At 41.7% G+C, this 14,248-nt stretch overlaps 1 long non-coding RNA gene across 1 annotated transcript; it reads right to left on the bottom strand.

Moving 5' to 3' along the window:
• Window positions 1-4,880: 4,880 nt before the first annotated feature.
• On the bottom strand, window positions 4,881-12,477 carry LOC107527416 (uncharacterized). The gene is made up of 3 exons (XR_015714653.1): window positions 12,404-12,477; window positions 8,259-8,346; window positions 4,881-5,198 (listed from the first exon to the last, which is right to left on the bottom strand). It is a non-coding gene; the product is annotated as an uncharacterized LOC107527416 (long non-coding RNA).
• Window positions 12,478-14,248: the final 1,771 nt, after the last annotated feature.

The raw sequence follows: 14,248 nt of genomic DNA, 5'->3' as shown, positions 1-14,248 counted from the left end.
TCATCTTAAATAGGTAAAACGCTTTCAGTGTGTTAAGTTGCCTGTACTGGGAGACACCCCGGAAATGAGCCAGCAGAGGAAATTGATTCTCACCATATCCTGGGGTGCACGATCACTGGGCCAAATGGTGAACAGAGTCACCAGCTTTATTTAGGATGTTATTGCTTTTTCTCTTGCTGTTTGGATCTCCCTCCCTCTCTCTCTCTCTCTCTCTGATAAGCACATGTAATTGACTTTGAAAACAAGTTAAAAATTCCATGTATGATTGCTACTTCTTCATAAAGTTAAAAATCCCATGGGACCAATATAGCACCAGTGATATTAGGGATCGTGTTGGTGGAAGGTGAAATCTAGGGAGGTGGAGGGCTAGGAAAACGGGAAAATGATGAGATATACTCTTCTGGGAGCCACTAAAACTTGGAACTGCAACCAGGTGGTGGGAATTGAAGACACAGACTCATTATGTTTAAGAATTTTCTAACAGTCCAAGTATTTCAGAAATGAAAAGAAATTTCTTTTTGGACATGATGATCTCTGAGAGATCCCAAATATTCAGAGATTAAGGAACTACAATGTGGGGAAGAGATTAAAGATTGAATACCAGATATGAGGGGGTTTAGATCCCTTTAAAATGGAAATTCTCCATGATGAGATTTATATGGTTCCATTTCTGATCAAGATTTGTTCTCTCTTTCCAAGGAGATTAAAGTGGCCACACGTACAATTGTTCCTACTCCACCCATCCATGGTTTTGCTTTCCGTGGTTTTAGTTGCCTGAAGTCAACGGTGGTATGAAAACATTAAATGAAAAATTCCAGAAATATACAATTTATAACTTTTAAATTGCTCGCCAATCTGAGCAGTGTGATGAAATCTTGCACTGTCCTGCTCTGTCCTGTTTAGTTCGTGAGTCATCTTTTCGTCCATTGTATCCAGGCTGTGTGCCCTCCCTGCCCATTAGTCACTGAGTAGTCATCTTAGTGATCAGACCCACTGTCACGGCATCACAGTGCTTGTGTTCAAGTCATTCTTATTTTAATTAATAATCGCTCCCAAGTGCAAGAGTAATGATGCTGGCAATTTAGACCTGCCAAAAAGAAGCTGAAAAGTGCTTTCTCTAAGTGGAAAGGTATGTCTGTACAGGAAAAAACATAGTATACGTAGGTAAGATCCGTGGTTTTAGGCATTCACTGGGGATCTAGGAACATATCCCTGTGGACAAGGAGGGCTGTTGTAAATGCATACGTGCAATCTTCTTCTTATTCTCTTGCTCAATTATTTGCTCACCATAGAAATTCCAAAATGTGGTTCTTCTCTTGTAAGATATAGTGCCTTCTTAAATAACAGTTTTTCTAGAGAATGGAATTTAACATCAGATTTTTTTTTTGCTGGTGCATCCAGTGGAGTTATGTGTGAATTTCATCCAAGTCCCCTTACTATGAGGTTTAAATTCTAATACATGAGAAGCTAAGGAAAGTGTTACAGGGAGACTTTTGAGGTTGTCCCTATTTTTTTTTCCTTTAAAGTAGGTGCCACGACATTTCCCAACCACTGGGTTTTATGTTTAAGGGACTGTGAAGGAGAAAGCCTCTTCAGAGCCCTTCTGGGTCTGGCTGCCATCCATGATTGTCAGGGTCCTGCCATGTTAAATCACACACCCAGATACTTCCAGATCGAGCCCATCCATCACCTACCAGTGGTGACGTGGGCTGCACTGTCTGTAAATCTGGTAAAAATGATGTATTTGTGCTGTGAGATGACATCCCATTATGAGATCGTGATATTCCATAGCACGTGGTTTGCTATTTGTGACAAAGATGAATTTCACAGTGTGCACAGCTGCTGAGAGGCTGCTGGGCCTGGTGGACATGTGTAAAAGAAAGGCCCCTTTCAGGACATTCCATCATAGCTCTTCTCTACTGGAAATAATCTCTCCAGACTGCCAAACATGTTGCCAAATTGAATTTTCTCTAAAGGGTAGCTGAGTTCTTAGGCAAAGAAAAATCTAAAGAAAAAAAAAATGTATAGAATACATTCATCAACACTTCTTGATTGCATTTATGGTTAATGGTCACAGGCCCCATAGTCCACAACGTAAGTTATATGACAGACTCCCGTGCGCTTGGGGCATGTAATCAGTGCAAAGTAAAAACTGTCTTTACGTTTGAAATGAAATAACCTAAGATGTTCAGATTCTTAATCCCAGAGTCACATATGGAAGCATTTTAAACATTCATCACTATTTGGTCCTACGTTGTCCCGAGTCCTTGCTTCATAAAGTATGGTGCTCAAATCAGCAGGATATTATCATCACCTAGGAGCTTATTGGAAATAGAGTCTCTTGGGTCCCATCCCAGACCTACTGAATTAGAATCTGTATTTTAACAAGATTACCAGGTGGTTCTTATATACATTAAAAATTTAAAAGTACTGTACTAGGTGATGTTGGAAATGTTTCAGTTTGCTCATCAGCACCACTTGGAACAACGGTGATAATATAACACAAATGACTCCAAATATATAACACAAATAACTCTAAATATATGTACATGTGTGTATAGTCATTTTGCAAAGCATTTTCACAAATCGTTACCAAACTCGAGCTTTCCAATAACCTCGTAGGTAGGTAGGTACCATTATTCTTATAGTCGAAGCCATTGAAGTTCATTGTGATTAACATTTTTACCCAAGATGTATGCGGGGAGCCCAACTCAAACTCAAGTCCTTTCTCCCCAAGCCCAGTACTCCTTTCTTATCATTGGTAGAACATGTGCTGCAAGTTTGTTTCTGTGCAGGAGTTATGGGTGACTCTATGAAGCCATTCACACACACCCACTTATCCCCATCATGAACAAGGATAGGCCTCTTGCAAATGACCAGCTGGACCCAGGGTCACTGTGTGTGGCTGAGTCTGTGCAGAACTTTTTTGATTCCAGTAGTATCAAACCTGACCTTCATCATATTAGTTCTGGATTCTGACAGGTCCAGCATCAGCTATGGCTGGATTAGGAATTGGTCACATGGATCACATGGATACACAGACCTGTGACAAACTATTAACTCTACAATTTTTTTAAGTACCCCGCTGCTCTAGAAGAAATTTCCCAGGCCAGCCATTGAAACACAGACCCATATAACAAGCACTCTGTGTTATATACCGCCTATGGTAAAAGACTCTTGAAAATGCTTTTGATGACGATAGAATGACTTATTAGCCACTACATGTAATGTACAATATAACTATTGCTCTGTAGACTTTCATGAATTGGCTCTGGCTTTCACAAGGGGCCTTGTGACAGGATGAAGCCAGCAGTCAGGGACGCTAATGGGGCACAGGCTGAAAGAGTTCTGCAGCCTCTCTAGGGCCTGGTAGTCTGAGGAGCCTGAGGCTATTCAAGAACCTTCTGGGCTTGTGGATCTAGAGGCCACGGAATGAAAGGGACATGTTTCAGGGCAGGGGTGCAAGGAAAGGCTAAGTGTATTAGACGCAGGTCTATTGTTGCTCTAGTGCATAATATGCTGTTTTTCATAATAGCTTAATGTAAAATTTTTAACAAAGAAGGTTTTGTTTCAAAGAGAACACACTGATGTACAAAATTGGGGAGGGGGTTTGAGAAGTAAATTCATTGAGCTTCTCATTTGATATTCTCAATTATCACCTTTGAAAATTCATCAGCTTACCTACAGAATGGGCTAGATAGGCCCTTAAGGAAATTTCAAAGTGAAAAATGAACGTGGAGCCCTGGCTGATGTGTTTCAGTTGGTTGGCGTGTCAACCCATACACAGAAAGGTCACGAGTTCTGTCCCCGGTCCGGACACCCACAAGAGGTAATCGATCGCTGTTTCGCTCTCACATTGATGTTTCTCTCTCTCTCTCCCTTCCTCTCTTTCTAAAATCAGTAAGCATAGCCTCGGATGAAGATTGAAAAAAATAAAACAGGAATGTGGACAACATTGCATTTTTCCCCCTGAGCTGAGGAGTGGATGCTGCAGAATGTACAAGAACAGTAATGGAAAAAATAAACGGACGCCAACGCAGAATTTAACCTGTGTTCTTATAGATCAGTGAATTTCCCATTCAGATTTTGGGAGAGTCACTTCCAACATGCATAATTCATACAAGGAACGTTCTTAGTTGTATACAATCTATATGGGGATTTCTAAACATAAAGAATTCTCTTGGGATGTTAAACACGAATTCTCATGCTTTACTGGGTCATCATTTCTTTCCTGTAATTCTGAGAGAATAAAAATGAAATTCTACCGCCTTCCTTCTTTATTCTCCAAAAGCCCAATCACGCAAAAACGCCCTGGCGCAACCTGCCTGGTTCGTGAAGTCACATTTTGTAATGACGTGAACCTTTGTTGAAATATTAAGCACGGTTTCTGGCGGCCGCCCGCCTGCGGTCGCGCTGGGGGAGTCCGCCTTGTCTGGCAGCGATGCTCTTTGGAAAAGGACTTGCCTTGTGAATTCTCATTTATTCTTTTCCCGCTTCTTCCACTGAGAATAGAAAGGACCCGATCTATTGTGAAGCAGGAGGAAGAGAAACGCTGTGGACACTTCTCTCCAGGGCTCTCCCCCCCCAGGAGGCGCCCTGTGCCTGGAGGACCGTCCCTGCTCAGCGCAGTGTGTGTGTCTGTCTAGTGTGGATTCTAAAGCACACTTGGTCCATTAACATTTCCTCACAAAGCATCCCAGGGGAAAAGGTTGGTAAATATGTTATTTATATAAAACAGTAATGATGTCCATGATAGAAAATGAGAAACTAAGGGGTTTTCGTATGGGAGAAGAAATCCAAAATTTCAGAGGAGACTAGACGATGTGAGAATACCCTATGTGGACACTCACGCTTCAAGCTTTCCTCTCCTTTTGGTTTTCCTAGTTAAGAAATTACTATATGTCAGGCACTTTTAATTAGCTCAACTTTAGAAATAAGAAAACTGAAGCTCAGAGAGGTTGGGTAACTTACCCAAGGCCACACAGCTAGCCAGGCAGAGATTGAGTTCAGACCCTGGTTTGCTGCTTTAGATCACGACACTGCGGGGCCTTGCACGAGGGGCTGCGAGACGTGCTTTGTAAACTGTAAACTTGCACGGTGCACGTCGGGGACGGCGGGAGCTCTGCGTCTGTGACGCTGCCCCCTCGCCTTTCCTCCTGGCCTCTCCGTTCCAAGACGCCTTCGCCACGTGTCTGCGCCTGTTGGAAAACTCCTCTTTCACAGCACCGCTCTAAGGAATTCCCCTCTTTCTCCCTTCCTTTTCTTCGTTGGTATTAATGCCTCTCACAAGTGATACACAAATATATACTGCTAAAGGAAATCCTAAGAATACAGAAAAGGCTGAGTCCCCTGCTGTGCCCAATTCCAGCCAGCCTCTCTCCCTGAAGAAACCACATTAATTTTTGTTAGGTATTTACTTGCACTCATGTACCTATAAATAAAAAGGTTTGTTTTTTAAAAGACATTAACATATTCCTTTAATGTCACTCTGTCATTTTGGTTGTTATTGTGATTGCGATTTTTATTTTATATTTTCTAATTGGTTTTACTAATATTTAGGAAAGCTATGGGTATTAAATTTGCCACATTGCTGAACTCTTAATCTCCATAATTAAAAAATCTGATTCTCATGAATTTTCTAGATTGACGATCATATTATCTGCAAATGAGACTTTTTCCACTTCCCCCCATATTTAATAGATGTAGTTGTTCCTTTCTTCAGTCTTAACGTCATTGGAGAAGACCTCTAGTCTAATGCTGAGTAAGAGCGGTGACTGTGCGTCTTTAACCAGGTTCGTATTTAACTGGGACAGTTTGTAATGTTGTTATGACATTTATTAGGTTCCTGACATGTAGCTTCTCTCTAGTTTCGGGAAGTTTTAGGGGGGTATCCTCTGATGGATTGTAAGCAGGAATAGGTATTGAATTTTATCTAATGCTATTTTTTCTGTATTAGGTTCTTACCTGTTGAGATTATTTTATGGTTTAGCTCATTTTCTCCGTTAATATAGTAAATTACATGATGTTTCTGCTCATGCCATTTCGTAGTCCCCTTATTGGCTAATCAGTTTTAACCCATTTATATGTTACTGTTTGCACGCCTACCACACTCTTATTGCCTGCAAACAACACGAAGGGCTCTTGAAAATCATATTACTCTCATATTGTGGATTCTCAGTTAATGTTGAATGACATGTCTTTATAAAAATTCATGTCTGTTACGTCACCCGAGGAATACTGTAGCCATGCAACTAGGTATTTTTCTTAAATTTTAAATATGTATAAATTGAAGCTCAGGTCCAAGGACTCGAACCAAGTTAAGGTCAGAGCTAAGTCTCACATTTAAACTTTATTACTCTAGGGAAAATGCTCTTTCAGCCAACCCATAGATATAATTGCCCTAGCTTGGTGACACTCATCATCAGAGGCAGCATTCGTATCGTTCATATTTGTGGGGGACCTCGGCAATGTAGAGTGGAGATTTCACTTTCTGGATGGTGGCTCTTCCTAACTGGAGGGGGAAGAAGTTGATCTCACGGCAGAATTTTTTCATTTAGGCTCTATTATTGACCAGTAACCAGTCACCCAGCCCAATTCAGGTGCTAAAATAAATACATGCCACAAAAGATTGCATTAAAAAGGCCCTTGCTGCTCCTTGCAGGGGCCTAATACTAAACATGGGTCAACTATCAGAACTTGACCTTTCAGAATCACAGAAGTACAAAGTTAGCAGGGACCTCAGAGATATTTTCTGCTACTTCTTTCTATTTTTTTTTTAAAGATGGGTAAAATGAGATTCAGGAAAGACAAATGAGTTATGCAAGTCAACCTGAGTGTTAGTAAATGTCTCATACAGTCTAGAACTACCTCATTTGTTACTGTTTAATTATTTGTTTACTATCTCAAAGAAATGCCTGGCCAGAATAATCTTTGCTCCTTTCTCGGCAACAGCAGGCTACTTAAATTGGATCTTGGGCAAAGATCAGACAGGTTTTTGAACAAACTTGGAAATGCAATGGTGGCAATGGCAATTATAAGTTTCATGGGCTGCAGGGAAAATTTTAGAGACCTGAATGCTCTCCTAGCTCCTTTCACTGGGGCACAGTGATCACAGAGATGGAATCATGAGTGGGGTCCTGGCCGTGTGCCAATGAACTCGAAGCCGAGAGTCTATCAGATTTGGTTTCATTTGTTCAATATCATACTATCATCATTGTCGATGGAAAGCAAAACCAAGTCTAGGGAACACTGGTTATCCAAGGAGAGTATTGGAAAGGCATTTTGAACAAGACGCTTAAAGCTGTTCTTAGGCTTGACATGCGTATATTAAATCCCTACATTATTAGCAAAACTACTTGCCACAAATCTCATTCATTTTACTAGACATGCTACAGAGATACTTGGACAGATGTAGTCCCTAGTCTTTGAAGCACTAGTTTTGCAATATATCTAGATGTCTGTTCTGTATCATTATAAGACGTAATATATTTTAACAAAGTAAACAAATTATTCTAAGACTATACATACACATACATAAATAGAGCATTTTGGAAAGTGGTGGTGTGCAGGGTGTATTGGGTTTGTTTGGGGAGTGTATATGGTAGGAGAGGTTGTGAAACGTCATAAAGAAATTTTGATTTTAAATAATAGGTAGAATACATTTCCTCCAGAAAGCCTTATTATCTTTCTCACCCTGGCCATTTCTCAAAAATTCAGCCAGTAGCACTTTTGTTTTTCACACTGATATGTTATTTTGTAACTATTTTCAAGCCCTTTCATGCTTGGTCTTTCCAACAAGACTGACTGTAAGATCCTGAAGAATATGACCATTTTGAAATTTTCTTTGTATCATCTCTGCAGCCAGAAAGTGTCCAGTTAATGCATGTGAGTGTGCTATGTGGATTAGCACATAGGAGACAAGGCAGTCAGGTGGAAGCTTTAATCAGATCCAGAAAACCAAAGCATAAATCCTTGCTCCAAACTCCAGGCAGCAATGGAGGCATTTTAGAAGACACGTACATGAGGCCTTGAAAGTTGCTTACCCTGCAGGGGTGGGGCCGGGGAACAAATGTTTTCTCCCTAATTGAGCTTCTAAGAAGAAGTGGCTTCCTATAACTTTTCTATATATTAATCACCCTATAGTCTATAGTCTAAAACAAAACAAAACAAACACAGACAAAGAATTAGTGTTTTCAAACTCATATAGGTTTCCATTAGATTTCCATGGTTGCGTGATGAAGTCTCCAGAAAATACCCACCAGAGTTAAAAGAGGGAGGATAGGCCTAGCAAACAACATGCTGCCACCTTCTGGTAAAGTAGTGCAGAATATTTTTTCTGTTAGTCCACTAAAAAAAAAAAGAAATAATTATTATAATAACATTTGTATTACACATTATAGCTAAGAAACACTTTCCCACTCATTATCTCATTTAATGCTTACAAACTCCTTATGAGGTAGGTATTACCCATATTAGACAAAGGAGAAAATTGAGGTTCAGAGAGGGTAGGTAACTTTCAGAAAGTCACACAGTGATTGGCAGATGCAGGACTTAAACCTTACAAGTGAAGATGAATTATACATCAGCACAAGCGAAGAGTAAACCATTATTCCATGCCTTGACAAATAGTGAACATATCTGCCAAGCACTCCGCAGAAATGTGTGGATTCTTTCATCTGGTCAGAGTCTTGCAGTGTGTGACTGACACATAACCCACTTTCTGGCTCTGTAGAGTGTAACAGTGTCTCCTCCCTGCGTGTTGCGAGTTGCGGTGGAGTGGCGTAGGGAGCAAATCTTTCTCTTCTAGCACTCTTGAAAGCAAGATATATTTTCTTCTACTCTTTTTTCTCCCTTACAGTTTTCTCAGTAATCTTTAAATACAAATTTAATAAAAAAAAACTTTGGTGGCTTCCTAGTAATCCCAAATCCATACCACAATGAATGGCTCCCACATCCAGGTTCATCTCCCACTACACACTCCCTGCACCTTATCTCACCTGACCCCTGCACATTCCCTTTCAGATGTTAGATATTTTTAGCAGTTTTTCCATCTGACTCTGCTTAGTGGTACCCTATTGATCCTTCAACGAATGCCACCTCTTCTATTAATGATGCCCTGATCTCTTTAATATGTGTTGAACACTCTTCCAGTCACCAGTGGGGATTATTTCCTTCAGGTTTTAGGATAGCTCAGGGCTTCCCTTTCTTTTGGTTTGTCTCACTAGTTTATCTACCTAGAGGACAGAGACTAATCCTTATTAATTTCTGTAACCTCCAAAAAACTTTGCATGTATTAGGTGTTTGGTAAATATTTGACTTAAATTGAAAAACCCAGGAAACACCAGCCCGATTGTAAGAGCCAGCACAAATCTTTCCATAATGTGGGGAACACAGGGAGACAAGTGCCCTGCCCACAACTTATCAAATCAATGAAGAGACCATCTAAGGCAGGGATCCTACCTCCCCACTCTTACCTTTGCTCTTTCCTGTGTAGGAACAATAATTTTTAGAACGATTTTTCTTGTAGAGCCTCCTTTCCCCCATCTATACTTGTGCATCAAATTCTCAAATCCTTACTAACAGAAAACATTTTTGTTAGGGACCTCGTGTGAGTGATGGTATTTGCAGTCAGTATATTGGTCTCCAAGAAGGCTTGTCTGGGGTTGTATCGAAATAATATTGGCTGCAGAATAATGTTTGTATAAATATGTTATAAGATATCTTCCTTTCTAACTTTTATTTTAAAATGATTTTTAACCCAGAAAAGCCACAAAAATAGTACAAAGAATTCCCATCGTTTATTCCCGTTAATTTATACTACAGTCTTTTGGGAGAGTATTTTGTAATTAAATAATGATTTATCAACATACAAGAATATTAGAAGCATTAATTATTATACCAAAAGTTGAGAGTGACCTAAATATTCCAAAATAGATGATTCATTACATAATTATATAAAAATAATAAATCTGTAGCTATTAAAAATAAAATTCTTTAAAAACATTTAAAGGGCCATGCTCAATGTTTTAATTTGTAAGAGCTGCCATAACCAAATATCACAGGCTGAGTGGCTTAAACAACAGGCATTTATCTCTGATGGTTCTGGCGGCTTGCAGATGGCTGCCTGCTCCCTGTGTCCTCACATGGCCTTTCCTCTGTGTGCACATCGCTGGTGTCTCTTCTTTTTATAAAGGAAACCAGTCATACTGGATTAGGGTCTCACCCTTATGACCTCATTTACCCATATCTTTTTAAAGGGAAACCTCCAAATGCAGCTACCTTGTGGGTTAAGACTTCACTATATGAATTTTGGGGGGACATGCTTTAGTCCATAACACTCAAGATATCTTAACTGAAAATACCATAAAACCATGTTTATAGTATTATTTCCATTAAACACACTCACACACATATGCAGAGAAAAAATAGTGTGAAAGTTTACATGTCAAAATTTTAACAGGTGATATTTCTGAATCGTTAGATTATGAGTTATATTCATTTACTACATACTTTATCACATTTTGCAATTGTCCTTAATAAACTACCATTACTTTTCTAATTAGCAAAAATGCATTATAAGTAACACAAAAGTTTAATAGCTTGCAGGTTCTTTCATGTACATTAATGTATTTGATCTCTGCAACTGTGCTGTGAGGTAAAAACAGAAATTATGTTTTTCAATTTATAGATGACAAAATTGAAGCTCAGAGAGGTTAAGCTGCATGGCCAAATATTCAGCCTAATAATCAGAATGGGTCTTCTGACCATTAAACCGATGATCTCTCCAGTATGCCACAATTCTCCAAAATACAAGTCTAATAATACTCTGTGATTATCTCCAACAGCTTATTAATGTTATTTATGAAAGTAGAAAAATAGTAACAACAGCAGCATCAGTATCAAAACAAATGTTTCATGGTGATGAAACATTTGAGTGGTTGTAGTCTCCTGTGGAAAGATTTGGGATACAAATAAATAGAAATAAATAGTAACTTGGATTGAAAATTATCACCGACTTGTATTTTTCTGCACCCTATTCTTATGATGGTTGTACATTTATTAAAATAAAGCTTAATTGTAGGAACAGAGACTCCTCCAGGTCAATAATATTAAAAATATCCCATTTATAATATAGTCTTTCCCACCAAGTCTTCATTCCTATGATGAAATCAACAGTCACAATAATTACCATGCAAACTGATATTTTCTAAGGTGAAGCCTGTGTTCTATAGACTGAGTAGAAGTCAACCCTGACCCTGAACGACTTCAACCTATAAGCTGTACCGGCTGTAGCTGTACTGGGCATCCTTCTGGGAAGAGGGCGTGGTGGAAAACAAAGAACTCTATTGAAATACGGCAGAAAACCTCTTTAACTCGAAAGTGATGCTTTTCTAGCACCTGCCGTGGAACCAGGATTATACTATGTGGTAAAAATAATTTTTATATGTGGCCCATGGACAGAGCGTCGGGGCCAGACATCAGTACCTGTTTCAGTGCTCGGTGCCTCCTTGCTCTGTGCTAATAAACTTCATCCAGACATTGTGGATCTCTGTTAATTTGCAGAATGACAGGCAACTGAAGTAAAAGGAGTTACAAGCTGTATTTCAAGACTTTCAAAAAGGTTCCATCACTTGGTGCCGGTTGTCTTGAGACAAATGGCAGGGCATTCCTTCCCAAGGAGGCTCCTGAACAGCTGTCAGGCCTAATCTGGGTGAGAGATGAAACAGTGACCCCGGGTTAAAGGCTCCACTGTCTGCCGCAAATCCCCCGAGTTATCTAATCTGTCCAGTGGCACGGGCTTTCTGCAAAGGAAGCGTTATTTTATAGCTGACCCTTTAACAAAGGGGGAACAGCAACTGTTAGAAAATGCAGTAAGTAGTTGTCCTGAGATCATGCTGCCGGGATAAATCCTACAGAGCTTTAAAAATAAACTTCGAAAGGACAGATAAACATCTGGAAAGCCCACACAGACTGTGCACCAAAGGCATTGTATTGCAGTGTGGAGTATTGCCTGGGTTCTTAAAGGAACACACACACACACACACACACACACACACACACACACACACACACACACGGCATCGGGAGCCTCAAGTCCTGCACATTGGTCAGCCGCCTCCAACCAAAGTTCTAATCGGTGACTCTGAAGCACTTGTGGAAATGTGAGCAAGTCTTTCTTGGCCTTGTGTTCCTGCCTGTAGAGCAAAGCAAACAGCCAAAAAAAAAAGGGGGGCGGGGATTTGAACTAGATGGTCAATCCTTGGCCCATCATTGTTTTTCGTCCTTGCACTCATCACAGACGTAATCCTTCGGTCATGGCATTCCCCCCAACCTGATGCAGCCCCAGGATTCTCACCAGCAACTGGTCTTAATCAGCATGTGAGATGTAACCCATTTTACCTACGTGAAGTTCAGCGACGCCCATTTCCGTTTCCTCAGCCGTCTCAGCAGGTGTAGTGACTTTGACCCATGCTGGCACCTGTGGCACAGCAGAGAAGAATGGCCATCAGAAGGACATGGCAAGCACAGTGGCACCAAGATCGTTTGGGGAGGAATTTTGGGGTTTCAGAGGTGACCCACGTGTCACTCCAGTTAGTAACTTCTGGAGTCTGAACCAGAACCTAGATCCTTTCTTATTTGACACCTTTCCCAGGGTAACAGAATACCAAGTGAGTAATAAATGAATGATCCTCTTACCATTTCTTACCCAACGTGCTTTTCCTCTGTCCGACCTCGATGCCCGTCCATCCGCTTCAGCCGCTTTCTTTGCCTCTCACGGTGTGAGCCTCCGGCCTGTCCGCGGTGACCCGTCGCACCCCTAGGCTGTGATCGGCTGTTTTGTAAGAGGCTCAGGGCAGAGAGACCGCTGACATCCTGCTGGCGGCCTGGGTGCAGGTGTCTTCGGGCAGGTTTCCCGGAAGGAGGCCCTGCGACAGGACTTGTGTGCAAGTGAGTTATTAAGAGAGGGCCCCCAGGAGGAGCCAGTAAGGTAGGGAGGAAATGAGATGTGGAAGGGGAAGAGGCACAGCAGTTTCTGGCCGAGCTCCCACTCCAGCCCGATTCCACAGGCATCCTTTAGTGTAAAACACACATCAGCTTTCCCCACGGGAGGCAAGGGAGCTGGGCTGTTACACTTCTTCACCAGGGGATAGAAGCTCCAGATATGTCAGCTTTCTGCAGGAGGAAGCAAAGCGCCTCTGAAAAGAGTCACAGGTGTGGGTGTTTAGAAGCAGAAGCACAATGGCAGCGAGGGAAGAGTGAGCTGGAATGAAAGGAATCTGAGGGAGGCTGGCCGGGCACCAGCAGTGCCTGCCACGGCAGGCCCGGGAGCTACAGCGTAGCGGGGTTTTAGATTTTAGGGCATCGCAAATCTCTTTGGGGACCTGATGCATGCATTTGACTCTTACCTCAGAAAAACGCCAGTGCTTCCAGTGGCTAGCACTCATGAGGCCTGAGTTAAAAACAGCAATTCTAGTGCATCTGAGAGGCTGCATTCAGGCTGTTTTACCTAAAGAGTACCTTCCTAGGCCTCCGTTCCGACAACTCCGCTCTCCAAGGAAATGCCATATGCTGAGTTGCATAACCTCACATTACCTTATTGCTCCCGCGGCTACAGCGCAGAAGGAGAGGGCATTTTTCCAGCCGGCCTGGTTCAAAGCCGGAGCAGCACTGCCATGTGACCTCAGGAAACCCTCGGTCCTATTAGCTAGAGTGACATGAGCGTAATGAATAACAACCTCCGTTACTGAGAAGCATCCCTTGGGAGAGACGGCGCACAGACTCGAGACCTGGAGAATATGGATAGCAGGTCTCCTTGGAAAGTGGCGTGGAAACTCAGAAAATCAAAATGAAGCCTGTGGGGTCCGCTGGCACGTATGTGGCAGCTTTTCACCAGTTGCCTCTGTGCGCCTCACTTACAGACTCCCTGGGCTCCACATCTATTTAATTAACAAGAGGCAACTTCTCCTTCCTCGTTGTAGAGAAGTCCACGGAGCCTTGTCTTGACAGGTCAGGCGCAAAATGACTGATGGGGCTGAGTCCCACACCCCTTCCCCCACACCAGCCACTCCGGCCCGCCCTGCCCGCCTTGGAGGGCACAGCCTGGTTACCAGGCTGCTGCGCGTAGGAACCGTTGCCGTCCTCCTGATTGGAGTCTTCATGGAAACGAAGGAAAAGACCATACCTTGACATTTGTATATAAACCTCTAGAATTATTTGTATCTAAATGGATTATTTAGCTTTTATTGGT

This window comes from Miniopterus natalensis, chromosome 6, assembly GCF_054644295.1.
Source record: "Miniopterus natalensis isolate mMinNat1 chromosome 6, mMinNat1.hap1, whole genome shotgun sequence".
Taxonomy (NCBI): domain Eukaryota; kingdom Metazoa; phylum Chordata; class Mammalia; order Chiroptera; family Miniopteridae; genus Miniopterus; species Miniopterus natalensis.
Note: the sequence above shows the minus strand (reverse complement) of the source record. Positions and strands in the feature narration are given on the sequence as shown.